This window comes from Phyllostomus discolor, chromosome 4, assembly GCF_004126475.2.
Source record: "Phyllostomus discolor isolate MPI-MPIP mPhyDis1 chromosome 4, mPhyDis1.pri.v3, whole genome shotgun sequence".
NCBI classification, from domain to species: domain Eukaryota; kingdom Metazoa; phylum Chordata; class Mammalia; order Chiroptera; family Phyllostomidae; genus Phyllostomus; species Phyllostomus discolor.
In genome coordinates this window covers 165,384,244-165,403,853 of record NC_040906.2, presented here as the reverse complement: position 1 = coordinate 165,403,853, position 19,610 = coordinate 165,384,244, and the positions used below count along the sequence as shown (strand labels likewise).

The 19,610-nt window shown below is 40.6% G+C and overlaps 1 protein-coding gene and 1 pseudogene across 1 annotated transcript in view; one reads left to right on the top strand and one right to left on the bottom strand.

The window, feature by feature from the left end:
* PDSS2 (decaprenyl diphosphate synthase subunit 2) overlaps positions 1-19,610 on the top strand; it is a 243,231-nt gene that overhangs the window by 175,156 nt on the left and 48,465 nt on the right. The gene's annotated exons all lie outside the window — the stretch shown is intronic.
* LOC114494067 lies at positions 16,825-18,639 on the bottom strand (annotated as a pseudogene).

Here is a 19,610-nt window from a genome sequence, read left to right as displayed (position 1 = left end):
CCTTTGCTGCCAGACTTCAAATATCTTAAAAGCTCTTGTTCTTCATATATTTTGTCCTGTGGTTTAGTTGTTTCAGGTGAGAGAGCAAACCCAGTACTGTTTGTTGTTCATCTTGCTGGGAGTACCAGTCCTGATAGTTTTATTTTTTGATTTGTGTTGTAATGACTTTTGAACAAAATAACATATAAAATTTCCCCCAATAATTTTTATAGTACCTTTGTGTTGCTGGTGCCCTAAGTGCTTATTTTAGCATGTCTGTTGGGTACTTTAGCTATAAGAATAAGAGATTAGAAATGGCACCACTGTTTTGCATCTGGTCACCCAGAAAAAAAATGATGATGGATTTGACATAAAAGAGAGTTGATTAGAGAGAAGTGGATGAGCGTAGTTGACGTCAGATTGATGTTGAGGTGCTGACAGACTCTCCAGATGAAAGAGTCATATGTTTTAAAAAGTAGTAGGCAATAATTAGAAATATAAGGTGTTTATACAGGTTTATTTCAGTCTCTTCATCAGCAGAATATAGCAGTTCTAGTCTTTCATGAGTAACCCCAAGCTAGAACTACCCAGCTGAGCCATTCCTGAATTCCCAACCCACAGAAATTGTGAGAAATAATAGATAACTAATGTACATATCCATGTGTTTTGCCATGGAACTCTGAGGACCTACATTGAGAGCTGAGATGGACACAAAGTTGTAGTCAGACCTGGAGCAAAACGTCCTTGCTAGGGAAGAGTGATGATTTTAAAAAGGATCAATGAACCCGTGAGTGGGGCAGGTGTGCTTATGTACCCTTAACTATGGGTCCAGCCATTTGACTTGCTTTGGCCAGTTGGAGGTTCTCTTGAGCCTCTGCCAAAACCATCAGAAAAACATGCCCTGACTAAACTGCTGGCCCAAGAGCAGGGAGAGACACTTGCAGCAGAGCCTCTCCAGCCAACCCAGACACTGCAGGCCCATGTGTGAGAAGTAGAGCCACCAGTCTGGATTAACTGAGTCTTAGTTGATCCACTGCTCAGTTGATCCATGAGCAGTAATAAAAAATAGCTGTTTGAAGGCACTGACTTAGGGGGGGAGGTTTACCACTAGTGAACCAGAGTTAGAGAGCCTGTGGGGACCTGCAGGTCTAGGCCAGGCCTGTCATTGGGTTTGTTTGAGGACAACTGCATCCTCAAGGCTTTGAGGCTTCCATCCTGAGGACCTGAGTCCTGCCTTCCAGGGTGAGGAACCACTAAGTTACTGGAATGCCACCCTCCCCAGGCTGAAGAGAGCAAAGGGTTAGTACTCAGAGTTTCAGGAACCCCATGTCAGGACTGTTTCTGAAGCACCTACAGTGGACTTGCGTGTGTGTATGTGTATGTTTCTTTTTCTTAAAGTCTTCATAGTTTATTACTCCTAGTATGAAAAATCTGCACAATCACCACAGATAATGGCAGGGGGACCACAAAGGCCAATGTTTCCTGCACTGTTTTCTTGAAGTCTTTTTCTTTTCATACAGGCCTTGTCTTCCGAGTCTTTTTGCATTTATGACCATAAGTCATGCTGAAGCCAGTTGTGTTGCTACCAACACAATGGGTTTTGAGTCCAAATACAAAGATGACATCCAGTGTAGTCTTGTACATTTTAGTGAGCTTTTCTTAAATGGCTGTCTTAGGTACTGTTGTCTACCCAGGATGGAGGACATCAATGACCATTCGCCTCCACCGATGTAGTTGGTTGGTCATGAACTTGCTGGTTGGGATGGTTTCCATGTTGTTCATGACGTCAGTCAATCCTCAGGCAGCCAGAGTGGAGGAAAGTGTTTTATGTGCAGGCGTTAGAGTGCAGCATGCAAACAGGAGTGAGGGTGATGATGGGAAACCCAGGGCTCTGCAAACTAATCCCATAAAAGCGAGGAAGGTGGACAGGGCAGGTTGACTAGAGATAAGGAATTAGTGAGTTTGAGTTCAAAGAAGCTAATTAACTTTATCAAAGTAGAAGGTAATTCATACTGAGAGTTTTCTTTTGTAGATCAGAAATAGGAAAACTTTATGATCCATTCTTTGAAGTTAAAAATACCCCAAAGTATATGTAAAAACTACATGTAGAAACTATCTTTAAAAGAAAACATTCAAGTATACATCAAGGGGTTTAAAAATAAAACAGTGAGTGCTGTATAAAACCATTGAGATACTCTGGGGTGTACTTCACCAGTGTATTTACTCATAACCTGTCCCTCACACTATACCTAAGATGTGTTAACGAGCCAGTAAAACATGCCACGTCATGCTTTATTGTTTGCTGGGCATCTGTTCAAACTGACACCACTCACTTACTCAGGACTTTAAAGATGCTGGTGGTAGTGATAAGTACCTATAATTATACTAACAACATTTTTCTCATAAAGTTGACATAGTCTTTAATCATTCATTGCAAATAAAAATGTTGAATTTATTCAGATTTAAAGGCTATTGAATGTGATTTGTTTTAAAATATATCAAGTATACAAAAGAGAATTTATATGACATATATACAGTTTAAATAATAATAATAAACCACCTAGGTACCCATTACTACATTTAAAAAATAGTACTACATATTTTTTAATCCATAAAATATTTTTATTTAAAGGAAAAAGCAGCAAATGTATTGTGAAGAAAACATATTAGAAATCAAATACAGGAGTATTGGGTTAGATATACAAAGGTTGTAAAGCAAAGGTTGATACAGATGTCAATAAGGCAGAAAAGCTACTGGTGACTGAGTAAGCTTAGTACATATAATGGCCCTTTTGATTAAGTAGACCCTCAAGTTTAGAGTGGGTCTGGCTGGTGAATTTTTTATTTGTTAAATGTTAAATTGAATTTATATACCATTTAGAGGTACTCTAGGCACTCACTGATGGCTATCACAGCAAAACATCTTAAAAGGCAGTTTATTTGCCTGGGAGATGAAACATCACTATTAAGCATGTAAATTGTTTAATAGAATGCCATTCTGATCCCAGAACAAGAATAGACCATTCAGAAAATGAAGCCCAAGCCTTCAATTACCATCTGTCTGTGTGCCAGTGAGCCCCAGTTTATATCTCCATCCCAGATTACTGAGATGTAGAGCTAAATATTTTGCTGCTTACTCACTATTTCCACTCAGGGGTATGGCAGGCATCTCAGACTCAATACATATTAAGACCAGATATACGCTCTTCCCTCCAAAACCATTCTGTTGTTCTCTGTCTTTGCAAAGAGTACCACTGTTCATCTGAATAGCCTGACCCTGTAGCCTGACCCTGTAGCTGCCTCACGGCATCTCCTGTGTCACCACCTTAGCCAGAGCATAACTGGGGGGGAGTAGAGGTTGCTCTCCTGAGTAATCTCTTCAAAAGTAGATTATGGTGGTTTAAAAAATATATCACAAATTATTTAATTCTCCCCTCATCACCTCCCATCAAGTGATGAGGATCTGTCCCTTTCCCGTGAATCTCAGTGGGATTGTGAGCACCTCAACCAACAGAGTACGTAGAAGTGATACTACCCAACTTCTCAGCTTCTCAGGCTGGGCCATAAAAGGGTGTCTCAGGAGTGCTTGCTCTGCTTGAACTTTCCCCCTGCCTGCTCCCCTCAGAGCTTAGCCACCTGCCGTGAGAAGCCACACAGAGAGACTGCCCGCCTGGAGATGCTCCAGTCACCAGTCCCAGATGGGCCTGATTGATGTGCAGGTGAATAAGTCACCTCATTGCAGGTGGGTCCCTGATAACTCAGTTGTTCCACCTCCAGCCCTTTGAATCATCCCCAGCTTTTCAGGGCTTCCCAGCTGAGGGCCCAGACATCATGAAACAGAGACAAGCCATTTTCTCTGTTCCCTTTCTGAATTCCTGACCCAGGGAACCCGTGAGCATAATAAAGGGGTGGTTGTATTATGTCACTAAGTTGAAGGTGGTTTGTTATCCAGAGATAGACAAGCAGAATATAGATCTTTCCAACAAATTTTAAGGCAGCATAATAGCCTTTAATACATTGGTTTGTTAAGAACATGGTGTTCTTAAAGATGTTGCAAGGAACAGTATAAACATACTTTCAAAACATCACTGATTGAATCCTAAGATTTATAAGAATGTAGTTATATTAGCCAGCTCAGGCTGCCATAACAGAATATCATAGACTGTGTGGCTTAAATAACAGAAATTCATTTTTTCACAGTTCTGGAAACTGGAAGTCCGAGATGAAGGTTCTGGCCAGTGAGTTTCTGGTGAGCGCTCTCTTCCTGGCTGCAGGTGGCCAGCTTCTCGCTGTGCCCTTCATCGGAGGAGAGCAAAACGAGCTCCCTGGTGTTTCTTCTCATTAAGGGCACTAATCCTATCAGATCAGGACTCCACCCTTATGACTCCATTTAACCTTAATTACTCTTTTACTCTAAATATAAACACACTGACAGTGAGGGCTTCAACTTGTGAACTTTGCTGGGACATATACATCGAATTCACAGCAGCAGTCATGAGCAGTACCTGGTTTATGCCGTCACCCCCACCATCGGGGACACAAACTGCAGCCTGGTCGCACCCCCACACCTACCCCTTTCGCATGGTCTAAGATTCCATCATCTCTTGCTTGAGCTACTCCAATAAACTCCTCCTTCACCTCCCTGCATACAGTCTTCCTGTCTTTTAGTCTTTTCTTCATTCTGCCAGGGATCTCAAAATGCTAATATGCTCTGTCTCAGTTGGAGCATTGTTCCATACACCAAAAGACTGCAAATTCGGATTTGATCCCTGGTCAGGGTACATACCTAGGTTGTAGGTTTGATCCCCAGTCAGGGCACATACAGGAAGCAAATGATCAATGTTTCTCTCTCTCCCCTATGATGCCAATATGATGCTGTTGTGCCACCACTTCAACCCCCAGAGATCCTATCCCTCTTGGGATATAGACCAAAATCCTAAAGGTGACCCAAAAGATCCTGCATAGTCTGATGCCAGTCTGCCCCTCCAGCCTTGCCTTGAATCATTCTCCCTTCACTGTCTGCTTCTTAGCCCCAGCGGCCTTCTCTGATTCCTCAGGCAGGCCGTTCTGCTTTGTGTGTGCAGTCCTTGAAGCCTAGAACATACTCCTTTATCTTCTTTGTGGTATGTCCCTTCTTTATCTTTCCTAAGTCAGTTCAAGTGTCACTTCCTCAGTCTCAGTCAGGTTCATTTCCCCCATTAGAAGTATCTCAGTTTGTAGGTATGTATCTATTTGTGAAGTTATCTGATTGTCTGGTTTCCCTGCTACACTGTAAGAACTATGAGTACAAGAACTCTGGTTTTACTCACTGGCATGAACAATTAGAACACTGCCTTGTACATAGAAGCTACTCAGTAAATCTTTTTTGTTTGTTTAAAGATTTGATTTATTTATTTTTAAAGAGGGAGAAAGAGGGAGAGAAAGATGGTTGTGAGAGAGAAACATCTGTCGGCTGCCTCTTGAATGCACCCCAACTGGTGACTGAACCCACATTTCAGGCATGTGCCCTGACCGAGGATTGAACCGGTGACCTTTCATTTTGTGAGATGACACCCAACCAACTGAGCCACATTGGTCAGGGCACTTCAGTAAATCTTTAACAAATTAATAAATGGAGGAAATAAAATTGGCTAGTAAATGAAATGACTTCCCATATTTAAAGGAAATGCCACTTTTTACCTGTTAAACTCACAATAAAACAATAATTCTATTTAGTGGCAAGACAGTCTCACACTTGGCTGGTCAGTGTGCACATTAGAAGAACCTTTTTATAAAACAACTTGCAGAATGTTTTAAGAGACTGAACCGTTCAGATCTGATGGCCCAGTAATAGAACCATAGGCTCCATCTGTAACAGGCAGCACCCAAGGTGGCCCTCGGTGAGCCCCACCACCTAGTGGTCCTCGGGTGGTCCCTTCCCACAGTGTGCAGGGCTGGCCTGTGTGATCAGCAGCACACAGCAGAAGTGGCGGGTCACTTCCAAGACTAGGTTATAAAAGATTGTGAAGATCTCTCACCCTGTTGGATCACTTGCCATGTGAGCAGCCCTATGCACTTGTCCATCCCTGTGGCAAGGAGCTAACACCGACTGCCAACAGCTTGAGGGAGCTTGAGAGCAGATTCTCCAGTCCTTTTATATGGCTGTTATTTTAAGATTCTAGGTTTCAGAGTGATTTGTTATGTGGAAATGGATAGCTGATACACCATTCAATGGAAATTCTTCCTTAAGTATTTTAGTTAATGTTGGCATGGTTAAACTTCATATAGCGTAAACATTTGTCATCTTAAGGAATGAACTTATTGAAATGCTTTCAACTGCAAAAAAATAAAAATGGAAAACCCAATTAAATAGATTTAATGGTAAGGGAATACATTTTACATTAAGCACACAGAGGTAGTCAGGCATCAGGGACAGTCAACGTGACACCTCTAGGATACTAAGATTTTCTCTGTCTCTACTCTGCCTCCTAGAGTCCTCTTTTATTATCAGGCTGGTGGCAGTTTGGCTACAGTAGTCTTAGGTGTGACTCATCAAGACAGAGCAACATTAAAAGGAAAAAGTTGCCACTTCTACCTGAGTCTCTTTCTAGGAGCTCTTTGGTAGACTTCCCTTATGTCCCATTGCCTAGAATCAAACCAAAGTATACGATGAGGTCTCTCCAGAAAGTATCCAGTCATGTAATACAAAAAATAGAGACATTTATTTAAAAAGATACAAGAAACATTGTACATAGCACAATGATGCCTCAATTCCCCTTCAAAGTAAGCACTTAGGGACCTCACACAGGTAATTACCTGGTAATTTGATGTTTCGCCAAAAAACTCTGCACAAGATGTGATGCATGAGTGGGCATGTTGTCATGATGAAGCTGCCAATCACCAGTTGCCCATAGAGGCAGTCTTCTGAATCATCCCAATAGTTCCCACAGAGGAGTGTCCAAGCTTAACACAAAATTTGATGCAGATTCGCTGCACTGCTTGCTCAGTCATTTTGAATGCAGTGACCGCACAGTACACATGCTCACTCAACAGCGTCTACCGCCCCCACTGACTAGTACAGCGAAGTCATCATTGTTCACCCGTGTGCATTCCAGCCCACTCTCCTTGCTGCCAAGTTGCATCAATATCGTGCATACCATTCTCATTATACTAACAATGGCTGGACTTTTTCTGGACAGACCCCATATTCCTAACTTAACTATTAACAAGAGCAAAGACTACTTGAATAAAATAAGGAGGAAGAGGGAGGTGGATGCCGGGTTAGTGGCTGTTGTATCCACACTAGGAAGCTTGTCTTATTTTACTTTGTGAGCAGCTCATATTGCTCTTGCCTCTTAATCCCCACCAGCCCCCATTGTGCCTTACCCCTGCTCACCTAGAATATAGCACTTCACCCCCTATGGATCTTCTAGTTGCTGCCCTTCCAGTCTAAACCATCTCTGGAGCAATCCATTTCAGTTGTGCATGTAAGCATATTTCCTGCTGAAAAGTTTCCTGGTACCTCAGTAAGATCCAAACCTCTGGACCTCTTAACAACCTGATTAGTCTTTCTTCACTTACCTGTCCAACTGTGTGCTTCAACAATATGGAACTAATATTGATGCCCCAGAGTCATCCCCTACCTTATCTTTCTGGCTAATTTCAGTTTATTATTCAAAAATAAACTCCGCTAACTACCCTGTCCCTACAATGGAAGCCTTCTTTAACCATTTCCTGATAGAACTATCCACTCCCTTCTTTATGCTGTAAGTATAGCTTCCTTTTCAAATACCGAACTACTTTCTATTTACTGTGTTTCTCCCCTGCCGAACTTTTACTAAAGGTCAAAGAGTAATGTCTAATTAATGCCTAATTATAAGGAGTGTTTAGGAATTACTCCTAGACCTGTCAACAATGCCTGGCATGTAGTAAGCACACAGACACACACACAAATCATTGAATGAATCTGCTTTTGTATGGTATGTCAAGCACCAGCATACACAGCATTTCAGTTTCCCTTTGGTGCTGTCTAGTTTGTTCATCACAAAGAGTTAGCACTCCCTTCTGCTCTACTGTGAAACCCATCTGAAGACTATCTGCTGCCCTCTAGCTGTTGAAAGCTTCCCCCATCCCAAGGATACCCCAGCTGAAGGATTTGTGCTGTAAAATAGTCTTCCTTTCTTCATCCTGACCCCTCTGCAGCATGATCGTCCCCCTACATCTCAGCAAGAACTGACTAGTGGGGAAATGCTGGCTGGCCCTAGACCAAAGAATTCCTGATTTTTAAATTCCCTGGGAACCCTACTCTAATTGTTGAGTAAAATTTTAATAGCTTTATATATTGTATAGAAGCACTTTTAAAAACAGACTTTAGCCTTTGCCAGTGTGGCTTTGTTAGAGCATCACCCTGTAACTCAGTTGCAGGTCAGTTCTGATCCGGGCACATACCTGGGTTGCGAGTTCCATCCCCGGTCTAGGCACATATGGAGCCAACCAATTGATGCTTCCATCACACACCGGTGTTTTTCTCCCTTCCTTTCTCTCTGAAAGACAGTGGAAAATGTCCTCAGGTGAAAATCATTTTAAAAATGGAAAAAACACAAGTTATGGACATGTTTCAAATCTTATAAATTTCTTTTCCTTGATTTACATAGATGTAAAGTTCCCAGATACCTACTTTGCTATTTCAAATGTGATTGGATTATAAATCAGACCAAATTATTTCATTCTGTTGAATGATGCTATTAACATAATATTCTTTTTCCCTTTCTTAGGATTCCTGAAAATATGTTTATGCTATCTACTATGTGTAATCTCATTACTTATTTACTCTAGACTCTTGGATATCTTCTGTTAGACTCTTGGATATTATTAAAGACTGAATTTACAGTTTTAAAATGCTTTTTGATACATAGATGAAACATGTCATTACTTTCAAATACAACCTACTTTTTAAACTGTAAAAGATATTTTGCATGTATTTCTGTTATATATTAAGCAAAGCAGAATCCAATTGCTATACCTCTGAGACCCATCTCTGCCATTTACTAATGTCCAATCTTAGTCAAAAGACTTTCTTTAAATCTCCTTACCTATTAAGTGGGAATAACGATAATTGAATTTTTTGAGAGCTAATATAATAATGAATATGAAAGTATCATTATATAGTTAGCTCCCAGGAAATATTAGATTCTGTTCTTCCCCTTGCTTCCTTCTTTTCCCTAAATTTAGAAAGGCTTTATTGAGAATTTCTTGAGCTTGACTGTAAAAAATAATTAAAAATAAGGCTAGCAAACTGTTTTGGCTCTTGTTTAGTTTCTCAAAATAGCTGAAAAAGGGCAACTCAAAGCAAATATTTAAAATGGTCTACTGTGTTGGCCCTGGCTAGACAGCTTAGTTGGTTGGAGCATTGTCCCAATATGCCAAGGTTGAGGGTTCGATCCCCAGTCAGGGCATAAATAAATGAAACAACAAGTCATCAATGTTTCTTTCTCTCTGTCTCCTTCTCTCTCTGCCCCCCACCCTATCCTCCCTCCCTCTCTTTCTCTAAAATCAATAAATAAAAAAATTTAAGTGTTCTAATGTGGCATTAAAGAGATCCGGTCTCTTATCAAACTCCAATTTATGCTGTATTTATAACGATAGTGGCTCAGAGTATGAATCTGTAGTAGGAAGCATGAGAACAGGAAATATTTGCATACTTTCCCTAAAGCACTTTTAATTCAACAGATAATCAATTCCTTAGTTTTTCAAATCTCTTCCAATAATGTGAAAGGTAGAAGTTTGGCTTGGCAGGTTCTAGTTGGGACTTTGACATCTTCCTGGGTCAGTTAGTTGGCCTTTTTTTTTTGGTGGCCATGGACCAGACCTTTAATCCCAAGCAGCCACTTTTACAAACACACTTTGGTGTCATGTGAATAGGTGTGTATGAATGTATTACTACTGTTCAAAAAGCAACTCAAAGTACACATCACCCAGACATCTCCGTAGCAGAATAGCACATTATATGTGAGCAAAACCACCAGTGCCACAAACTTGTGCAAACGTTGTCTTGCAAGCTCCAGTATTTTCCTGTGTGTTTTTTGAATGAGCTTTACTTGAGCAAAAAGATCATGTGAGAGTAAGAGACCCAGATTTTTTTTTAAAGATTTTATTTATTTATTTCTAGGGAGGGAAGGGGGGGAGAGAGAGAGAGAGAGAGAGAGAGAGAGGGAGGGAGAGAAGCGTCAATGTGTGGTTGCTGGGGGTTATGGCCTGCCACCCAGGAATGCACCCTGGCTGGGAATTGAACCTGGGACACTTTGGTTCCCAGCCCACGCTCAATCCACTGAGCTATGCCAGCCAGGGCAAGAGACCCAGATTTTTTAAGTTAATGTACTTCTGTCTGACAGTCATTTGATAGATATGTTAGCATACATACGCCTTTCTGAAAAAAGAAAATCCCATCAAAAATAAATATCCACTGAATGTATCTTCCTTTTATATATAATAAGTCTTCAGTAAAAATTGCACATATGTAAGTTGATGCTGTAAATATATCTAAATCTCATTTACCCTGACTGCATCCATTCATGTCACACCAGTTCTCTGTATCTGCTCTCTGAAGATACTGGTTTGGATGTAGTTATCCAACCAGCTTCTTGGTATTTCTCCTTGTAATAGAGTATGCTCTCTTAATATATACATGACAAGCTGATGAAAATGAATGAAGGCACTGTTTCATTTGTAACCACTTTCACAATAATAATTTAATGTTCAGGGTATAAAATTTCTGATTAACTTAGGAAGATAATTATTAATTTATGACCTGATTAACTTATGGTAGCAGATTTCAAGGGACTATAAATTAATTGTTTCTTGGTTATCTGGATTTTTTCATTTTTTTCCAGTGAACGTGTATTGCATAATTGAAAATGTAGAAATGATGAATAATAAAATGTCTTCATCAGAAATAAGGAAAATATAATGAACAAAACTAATCTTTGGTCATTGGATATCCTGCAAGAATTATTCTGAAATAGAACTGTTGGCAGCAAAATGGCACCAGAATGTTACTGGCAAGTGGAATCAGTTCAGCAACCTCTGTCTTTGAGTCCTGGCTAAAGAAGAATTCAGAGCCAAGACTCAAACTATAAGAGAAAGTTTATTTAGAAAGGCACAGAGGGCCCCATGTGCCTCAGTGGATTGACTGCCAGCCTGTGAATCAAAGGGTCACTGGTTCGAGTCTCAGTCAGGGCACATGCCTGGGTTGTAGGCCATATCCCCAGTAGGGGGCGCATGAGAGGCAACCACACATTGATGTTCCTCTCCTTCTCTCTTTCCCTTCCCCTTTCTCTAAAAATAAATAAAATCTTTTTTAAAAAAGAAAGAGAGAAGGGCACAGAGGTAGAAGAAGTGGGCTCACAAAACAAGTTACAGAGGCACAAGAAAGGCCTTTGGAGCTTAGGAGAATAAGGCAAAGAAAACACGCCTGGGGGAAAAGGGTGGGGAAAGGGGCAGGAGTGCTCCCCAGAGAGAGCCAGCCCATTGGATCCTTCTTCCTGAAGGCTTTTTGTTTGTCCTCCAAAGGTGGGGAATTTCAGAGAAGGTCCCAGAGGAGGCTGTCAATGGAATATTCTTCAGCTTTCCAGAGGTGTCCTCTCAGGTTCATGGTCTCCACCAGATGACTCAGTACCAGAGTCATCACAGCTGGTCCTGATGTCAGCCATGGCATCACCCGTCTGGTTTTGCTGCTTTTCTGGTCCTGGAGCTGAAACACAACTATGACCTAGATGTTATCCCTAAGGGTTAATGCTTAAGGGAGTGGTCATGCAAGGGCCTGCCTGGGAGTCACATGAGGCAACTCTTTGGCCCCCTTGTTCCTCCCCCAAGGGGGTTTACCATATGACCAGTGACATGCAAGAGGAGGGGAAGTCAAGAAAGGGTCTGAATCGCATGGCCAACAATATACTAGGAAAGGAAAGGTCACCCTGGGGGTGAGGTCCTTGTTTTCCCACTTTTACCTGTTGCTAGGTACCTGGGGCTTTCCACTCTGAGGACTTCTGTACCTGGCCCATCTTCATTTCTCTGCTCATGCCTAACTGTCTGACACAGAACTATGTCAATTTATCTAGATATTTATATCCACATACAAAGATATGATTACTGATATACTGTTGCGCGTGGGTCACCGGCCAGCATTGACCACGGAACACTGCGGATGGCTCGCCGAAAAACACGCGAGAAAAAACACATGCACAGAGACAAACTAGTTTCTGTGGGGAAGTAGGGACGAAATGGCCACCCCCCCTAGTGGGGAGCGCCCCGATTTACTGTCCATATCTGCTTTTATTGGGCTCATTTTGCATAATAATTCAGGTAAAGTACAGTACTTATCAGGGGGAAGTAAGGAACTATAGAAAACAAGGACCACTGCCAGTCTATTGAGTGGGGGTCAAAGAGCTATAAGACTTTGAGGAACAAACTAACTTCCTCCTTGGACCCCTCTCATTCAACTGAGAGTATTCAAAACAAAGAAGGTTTCACAGTAATTTACATATTCTTTCCTAGGCCTGATCACCCGGGGAATCCGCCCTTTTCAGCACAGAGCTATACCACCCTGTCATTGTTTCAGGCTTAGGTGGAGCACGGGAACTAAGTCAATAAGGAGATTTTCTCCCAGATGATGAGAACTCAGGCTATGTCAAAGCTGAGGAGCGAGGGTCCATCACCCTCTTTTGCTGCAGCCCCCCAAGTCCTTCTTTTGGGGCGCCTCCTAAAATGATCATGCCTGTCTTAGGTCGTTCCGCCCGTGGGGAATCTTACCCGTCTTTGGCTAACTGACCAAGCTTTTTGGGGTTCAGTTATGAATAGAGCAGCAGAAGCAGCATTCCTGCCAGGGAGATAAGCTTTTGTCTCCTTGCTGGCTTACGGTTCCAAGGGCGTTCCCTTGGCCTTAGCCTACCGGGGGTTTCAGCTTCTGATACCAGTCAGGGCGGTTCCCAACAATATACATATATGCATGCCATTCCTGAATGGTGAGCTTCTTGAGGACAGAGAAACTGACCCATAGTAGAACCTAAATAAATGTATGTTGTATGATTAAAGGAGGGTAGTATTCAAACCACAAAAAGTTGACTGAGAGTTGTATAAATGTTTTTAAATGTTATTTTAAGCACTTGAGACCAAGAAATGTAAAATTACACCCATTACCTTTTTTCTTCTTGAACAACTTTATTGAGATATATTTGGCATCATAACCCACTTTAACCATACAATTTAATGATTTTTAGTAACTTTATTGAGTGATATGGTCATCACCGTAAATCAGTTTTAGAACATTTCAAACATGTCCCCATAAGGTCCCTCATGGCTATTTTTAGTTCCCACCCCCAGCCCAAGCAACCACTAATCTGCAACTCAGATAAATGCAGTGTAAAATGTGTGGTCTTCTGTGGCTGGCTCGTTTCACTCAGCTTAATGCTTTTGAGGTTCATTTGTGGCATAGTGTGTGTCAGCAATTCCTTCCTTTTTATTCCTTAGTTGTATTCCATTGTATGGATACATCTATTCATTAGCTTTTAAAATTTTTTAAAGAAAATGCAACTATTTAATAAATGCAATAGGTAAATACAGTCTATTCATTTAGCAGACTTTTGTTGAAAATTAAAGATGGCCTAAGTAATGAAAAATATAAAGGTGACTAAAACCCATATCCAGTGCTCAAGGAAACCGACAAATAAGAAATCATATAATTCAGAGAGAGTTAAGTGCCATGTTGAAATATAAGGTAATGTTAGTCTAAAGAGGAACATATTTGTGAGAGTATCTGAGAATGCTTCTCAAAGACTTGATATTTGAACAGGATATCTTCAATTTAGTGGGCAGAGAATGGGATAAGATGATATTCCCTTTTAAAGAAATGTTATTTTTAAATTCACACAAGTGTGAAAATACATTTTTTTTTTTCAAGAATCTGCAAATTGCCCTGACTGGTGTGGCTCAGTGGATTGAGTGCCAGTTTGCAAAGCAAAGGGTCTCTGCCTAGATGCCCAGTCAGGGTACATTCCTGGGTTGCTGGCCAGGTCCCCACTAGAGGGCGCATGAGAGGTAACCGCACATCAGTGTTTCTCTCCCTCTCTTCCTCCCTTCCCCTCTCTCTAAAAATAAATAAATAAATAAATAAATAAATAAATAAATAAATAAATAAAAATATTTTTTAAAAGAGGAATCTGCCAATTGTCCCACATTGCTGAAATGCCGGCCTCGAGGGGCATATGTAGGGTAGGAGATGGAGGAGTATTGCTTGGTACCGAAGAGGAGGGCCTTGCCTGCTGTGCTATAGAGTTCATCTTGATTCTGTGGGCAGGAGGAAGACATTTAAGGAGAATTATTTCAGTTCTTTATTATGTCAGATTTAAGAAGGAGAGAGGAAGGTAGAAGGGAAAGAGAAAGACACCAAAAGAAAGATAAAGATTCAGCAAGTATTTATTGCACACATAATGCATTCTATTGAGTGCTGCTAATTCAGCAGAGGGCAAAACAAGGTCTTTGCCTTCATGGTGCTAACATTCTAGTAAAGAGGCCAAGCAACAAACCATTAAACAATCAGGGGTCCAGTGGTATCAAGGAAAAAAATGTTTAAATGGGAAGAGAGGGAAAGTGATGGGGAGGGATGTAGAATTGAAATTTGATTACAGTTCTGAAAACAGTGAGGAATCGAGCTTTGCAAACATCTGGGGAGAGAAAGTGTGCTATGGAGCAATAGCCAGTGCAGAGGCCTCAAGGAGGACCGCGCCTGGAGCATCTGAGAAACAGCATGAAGGTTCTGTCTAGCTTATGGGGTTTTATTTGTTCACTTTTAAATGTATATATTTTATTATTTTTATTTTAAATTTTGTAAATCTTTTTTAATATATTTTATTGATTATGCTATTACAGTTGTCCTATTTCCCCCCTTCACTCCCCTCCACCCTGTACACCCTCTCCCACCCACATTTCCCCCTTTAGTTCATGTCCGTGCATCATACTTATAAGTTCTTTAGCTTCTACGTTTCCCATACTATTCTTACCCTACCCCTATCTATTTTCAACCTACATTCTATGCTACTTATTCTCTGTACCTTTTACCCCCTCTCCTCCTTCCACCCCCCTGTTGCTAACCCTCCATGTGACCTCCATTTCTGTGGTTCTGTTCCTGTTCTAGTTGTTTGCTTAGTTTCTTTTGGTTTTGCTTTAGGTGTGGTTGTTCATAATTGTGAGTTTGCTGTCCTTTTACTCTACATGTGTTTTTCTTTATCTTCTTTTCTTAGATAAGTCCCTTTAGCATTTCATAAAATAAGCACTTGGTGATGATGAACTCCTTTAACTTGACCTTATCTGAAAAGCACTTTATCTGCCCTTCCATTCTAAATGAGAGCTTTGCTGGATAGAGCAATCTGGGATGTAGGTCCTTGTCTTTCATGACTTGGAATACTTCTTTCCAGCCCCTTCTTGCCTGTAAGGTGTCTTTTGAGAAATCAGCTGACAGCCTGATGGGAACTCCTTTGTAGGTTACTGTCCCCTTATCTCTTGCTGCTTCTAGGATTCTCTCCTTCATTTTTACCTTGGCTAATGTAATTATGATGTGCCTTGGTATGTTTCTTCTTGGGTCCAACTTCTTTGGGGCTCTCTGAGCTTCCTGGATTTCTTGGAAGACTATTTCCTTTGCCAGATTGGGGAAGTTCTCCTTTATTATTTGTTCAAATACATGCTCAGTCTGTTGCTTTTCCCCTTCCCCTTCTGGTACCCCTATAATTCGGATGTTGGAACGTTTAAAGATGTCCTGGAAGCTCCTAAGCTTCTCCTTCTTTTTTTGAATTCTTATTTCTTCATGCTTTCCTGCTTGGTTGTTTCTTTCTTCCTTCTGGTCCACTGTATTGTTTTGAGTCCCAGTTTCCTTCCCTTCACTATTGGCTCTCCTTCGTGTATCTTCCGTCATCTCTTTTATGGTAACCTGCATTTTGTCATCTAATTTGCACCCAAAATCAACCAATTCCGTGAGCTTTCTGATCACCAGTATTTTGAACTGTGCATCTCATAGATTGGCTATTTCTTGGTCACTCAAAAGGATGAGTCCTGGGGGACTGATCTGTCCTTCTGTTGGAAACATGTCTCTCCCTGTCTCTCCTTTTTTTTTTTTTTTCTTTTCCTGGTCTGGTCGCTCTTGTTACGGTGAGGGGCGGAGTATTAGGTGTTCACCAGGGCTGGGCACCCCAGTCGCTAGATTGTGACGTTATATGTGGGGGTGGGGGCCAGGGCGGGGATGGGAGGGAACAATGGTGGTAGTTCCATTGTCCTGGGATCTCAGTCCCTTCTCTGGGATCCTGGGTTGCGAGCTCTGCCCTGGTCCAGAATCGCCACCTCACTGGGTCCACCAGCCGCTGCTTGCGTACTCAGGGTCCACCTCTGTGATCTTGCATGCCCCGGATGGCTTACGCACCGAGTTCACACCAAGTTCTCCCCGACCTCCGCATGCCGCCAACCCACACCTGCCCGGCTTGTCCTCTCCGCCCCTCCTACCAGTCTGGATGAACGGGTCTACTTCAATTTCTTGGCTGTCCGACTTCCATTCAGATAAATTCTCTGTCAGTTCTGGGTGTTATTCTAGCTCTAAATTGTTGTTGTTCTAATCTTGGTTGTGCATGGAGGTACAGTGCATCCACCTATGCCTCCATCTTGCCAGAAGTCTCCTAAATTTTGTAAATCTTTAAAGCAAGTACATATTTGAACATTAATATTCAACTGGTCTAATTATCTTAGTATTCTTCCTAAAGACCATTTATAATTGAAACACTAATTCGGGTTATCACTCAGCTGATAACCAGTTGATTCAGTAAGTGAATCACTCAGTTTCATCTTTGAAGTGTTTTCCAAACAGGACTTTCCTCAATGATGTAAGTTTTTGTTGTTATCATGCTGTAGCAGACGTGACCTATGTATGGTTTGGAGGTGATCTCAGCTATACTGCAAAGCAGATTAGTAGCATTTACTGTGTTGTGTAGTGGAAGTATCCCTAAGTTGCTACCCAGGAATACTCGGCTGGATACTGAGCATGGGTTTCCATTCCTTGGACCCATGGAGGGCAGCAAACAAAAACAAAAAAAACTATTTTGGTGAATGTTAATAAACTTCGCAGTTTTGGCTAAAAATATTTCTTCAGCTGATACAAAGCATTCTCTAGCATCTATCAATAAAAATGTAACTCCAGTAAGAGTATAATTGATCCATTTTCCACTAAATCTGAATACCAAACCTTGTGGCCTCAATTTTCTAGAGCAGTTGTAACTTCACAGCTCTTAGGACATGAGCTAATAATAAGAGTAGTTGTCCTGCCTTATGGTTTTAAATGATCACCCACGCAGCTGGGTGAACAATAGACTATAACCTTATATCTATTTCACTTCATGTGTGTGGGCTTACATGTAGGAATAATTCCTAGGACTAGGATTGCTGGGTCACAGGACAAATGTATTTCTAATTTTGATGGATATTGGGAAATTTCTACCCACCCTCCACAGCTACCAGCCATGTTTGAGAGGCCTGTTTTTTTACACAAAGAGTGAAGCTTCCGGGAGGTAGACATTTTTTTCATTGGTCACAAGCCCCCAAATCAAATTGGTCATGTTACATCCTTCTGGACACTCATACTATTCACCCCTGCTTTCTGGTTTCCACCCTTATTCTGTGGCTTGTCACCTCATCCCTCACCTCGCCCTGCACTTTTTTTTTTTGCCATGGTTTTTCCATCTATTCTTGTTTGTTTGTTTGTTTGTTTGTTTGTTTTCCATGTGAATTTCTTAATCAGCTTGGTTGGTTGGATGAGGGGGTTAGTTTTATTGGAGTAGCTATGAAGTTGGACCTTACTATCTTTAAACATAATGTCTTTATATTCATTCCAGTTACTTTTGTTCCTTCATTAGTATTTTAACATTTTCTTCATATCAATTCTGAACATTTCTAAGTCTGTTCCCAGATTTTTAATCTTTCTTTTCATAGATGTAATAGAAGAAAAGACCCTGTTATATTTTATATGCTGCTACCTACTGAATTATCTTCTTGTTTGTGGTAGTTTTTTAGTTGAATCTCTTGTTAATTCCCAATATTCAGTTACATTGCCTTGAAATAGTGATAAACTTGTTCTAATTTTTATACGTTTGTATTTTTTTGCCTCTTCTGTTGCATTGTTATAGGCAGTGGTGTTGTATGCATCCCTGTCGTATTCCTGATTTGCTGGAAGGAAGGAAGGCTATGTGTTTCCCTGAAGTATTTGCTGAATTTTGGTGTGCACATGCCCATGCATGCACACACGTCATGTTAACAAAATGCACAACTGCTCCTATTTTCTTCAGCACTGTTTCCTTATCAAGAATAGGAGTTGAATTTTGTCAAATGCTTCTTTAGTATATATGGAGAGATAATATGATTTGGATCTTAGGTTTATTAATATAATATATTAACTTTGTACATCCTATTTATACCTAACATTTTGCAAAAGAGGTCTTAATTTTATTCACTGCTTCCCTTCTGTGTAACTTGACTGATTATTACACAGTGCTCTGTTGCATGTCTGCAACTGTTGTCATCAGTGGAACTTTGTTGTTTAAAAGTTTAATAAGATTAAGCTGAGAATTTGATCTGACCAATGGGCTGAAGATTCAGCATGGTGTAAGAGATGGGGCTAAGTCTGAGCTGACATTTTAATGACTCCTTTTAAAGTTTTCTTACTGTTTTTTATTTTGTCTTCAAATAATGGTGAAAGAAGGATTAAAGTATATACATCAGAAAGTAAAGTGTTTTGCCAAGACACATCATAATTAAAATACCAAAGGTTAAAGATAAAGAGAGAATCTTAAAAGCAGCAAAAGAAAAGCAGAGAGTTACCTACAAAGGAGTTCCCATAAGACTATCAGCTGATTTCTCACAAGATACTTTGCAGGGTAGTAGGGACTGGCAAGAAGTATTCAAAGTCATGAAAAGCAAGGACTTACAACCTAGATTACTCTATCCAGTAAAGCTATCATGCAGAATGAAAGGGTAGATAAAGTACTTCCCAGAAAAAGTAAAGCTAAAGGAGTTCATCACCAAGACCTTTTTATATGAAATGTTAATGGGACTTATTTAAGAAAAAGAAGAAGATCAAAAATATGAACATTAAAATGACAACAAACTCACAACTATCAATTACTGAATCTAAAAAAAAACAAAACAAAAAACAAAGTAAGTAAACAACTAGGACAGGAACAGAACCACAGAAATGAAGATCACATGGAGTGTTATCTGTGGGGAGGGGAAAGGGGGAGAATAGGGGAAAAGGTACAGGGACTAAGAAGCATAAGTGGCAGGCACAAAATAGACAGGAGGATATTAAGAATAGTATAGGAAATGGAGAAGCCAAAGAACTTATATGTATGACCCATGGACATGAACTGAGGGGGAGATTGTTGGAGGGAAGGGGGGGAACTGGGGGAACTATAATAGCATAATCAATAAAATATACTTAAAAAGAAAGAAAAGAAAGTGTTTTGGTTAATTAATCCTTCTCAATGGATTCTAGTTAACGGTTTCAAAGAAACACCATAAAATGAACATTGTTTCATATATTTACTTCATCACTCTAGTCCTTGGAGAGTTCC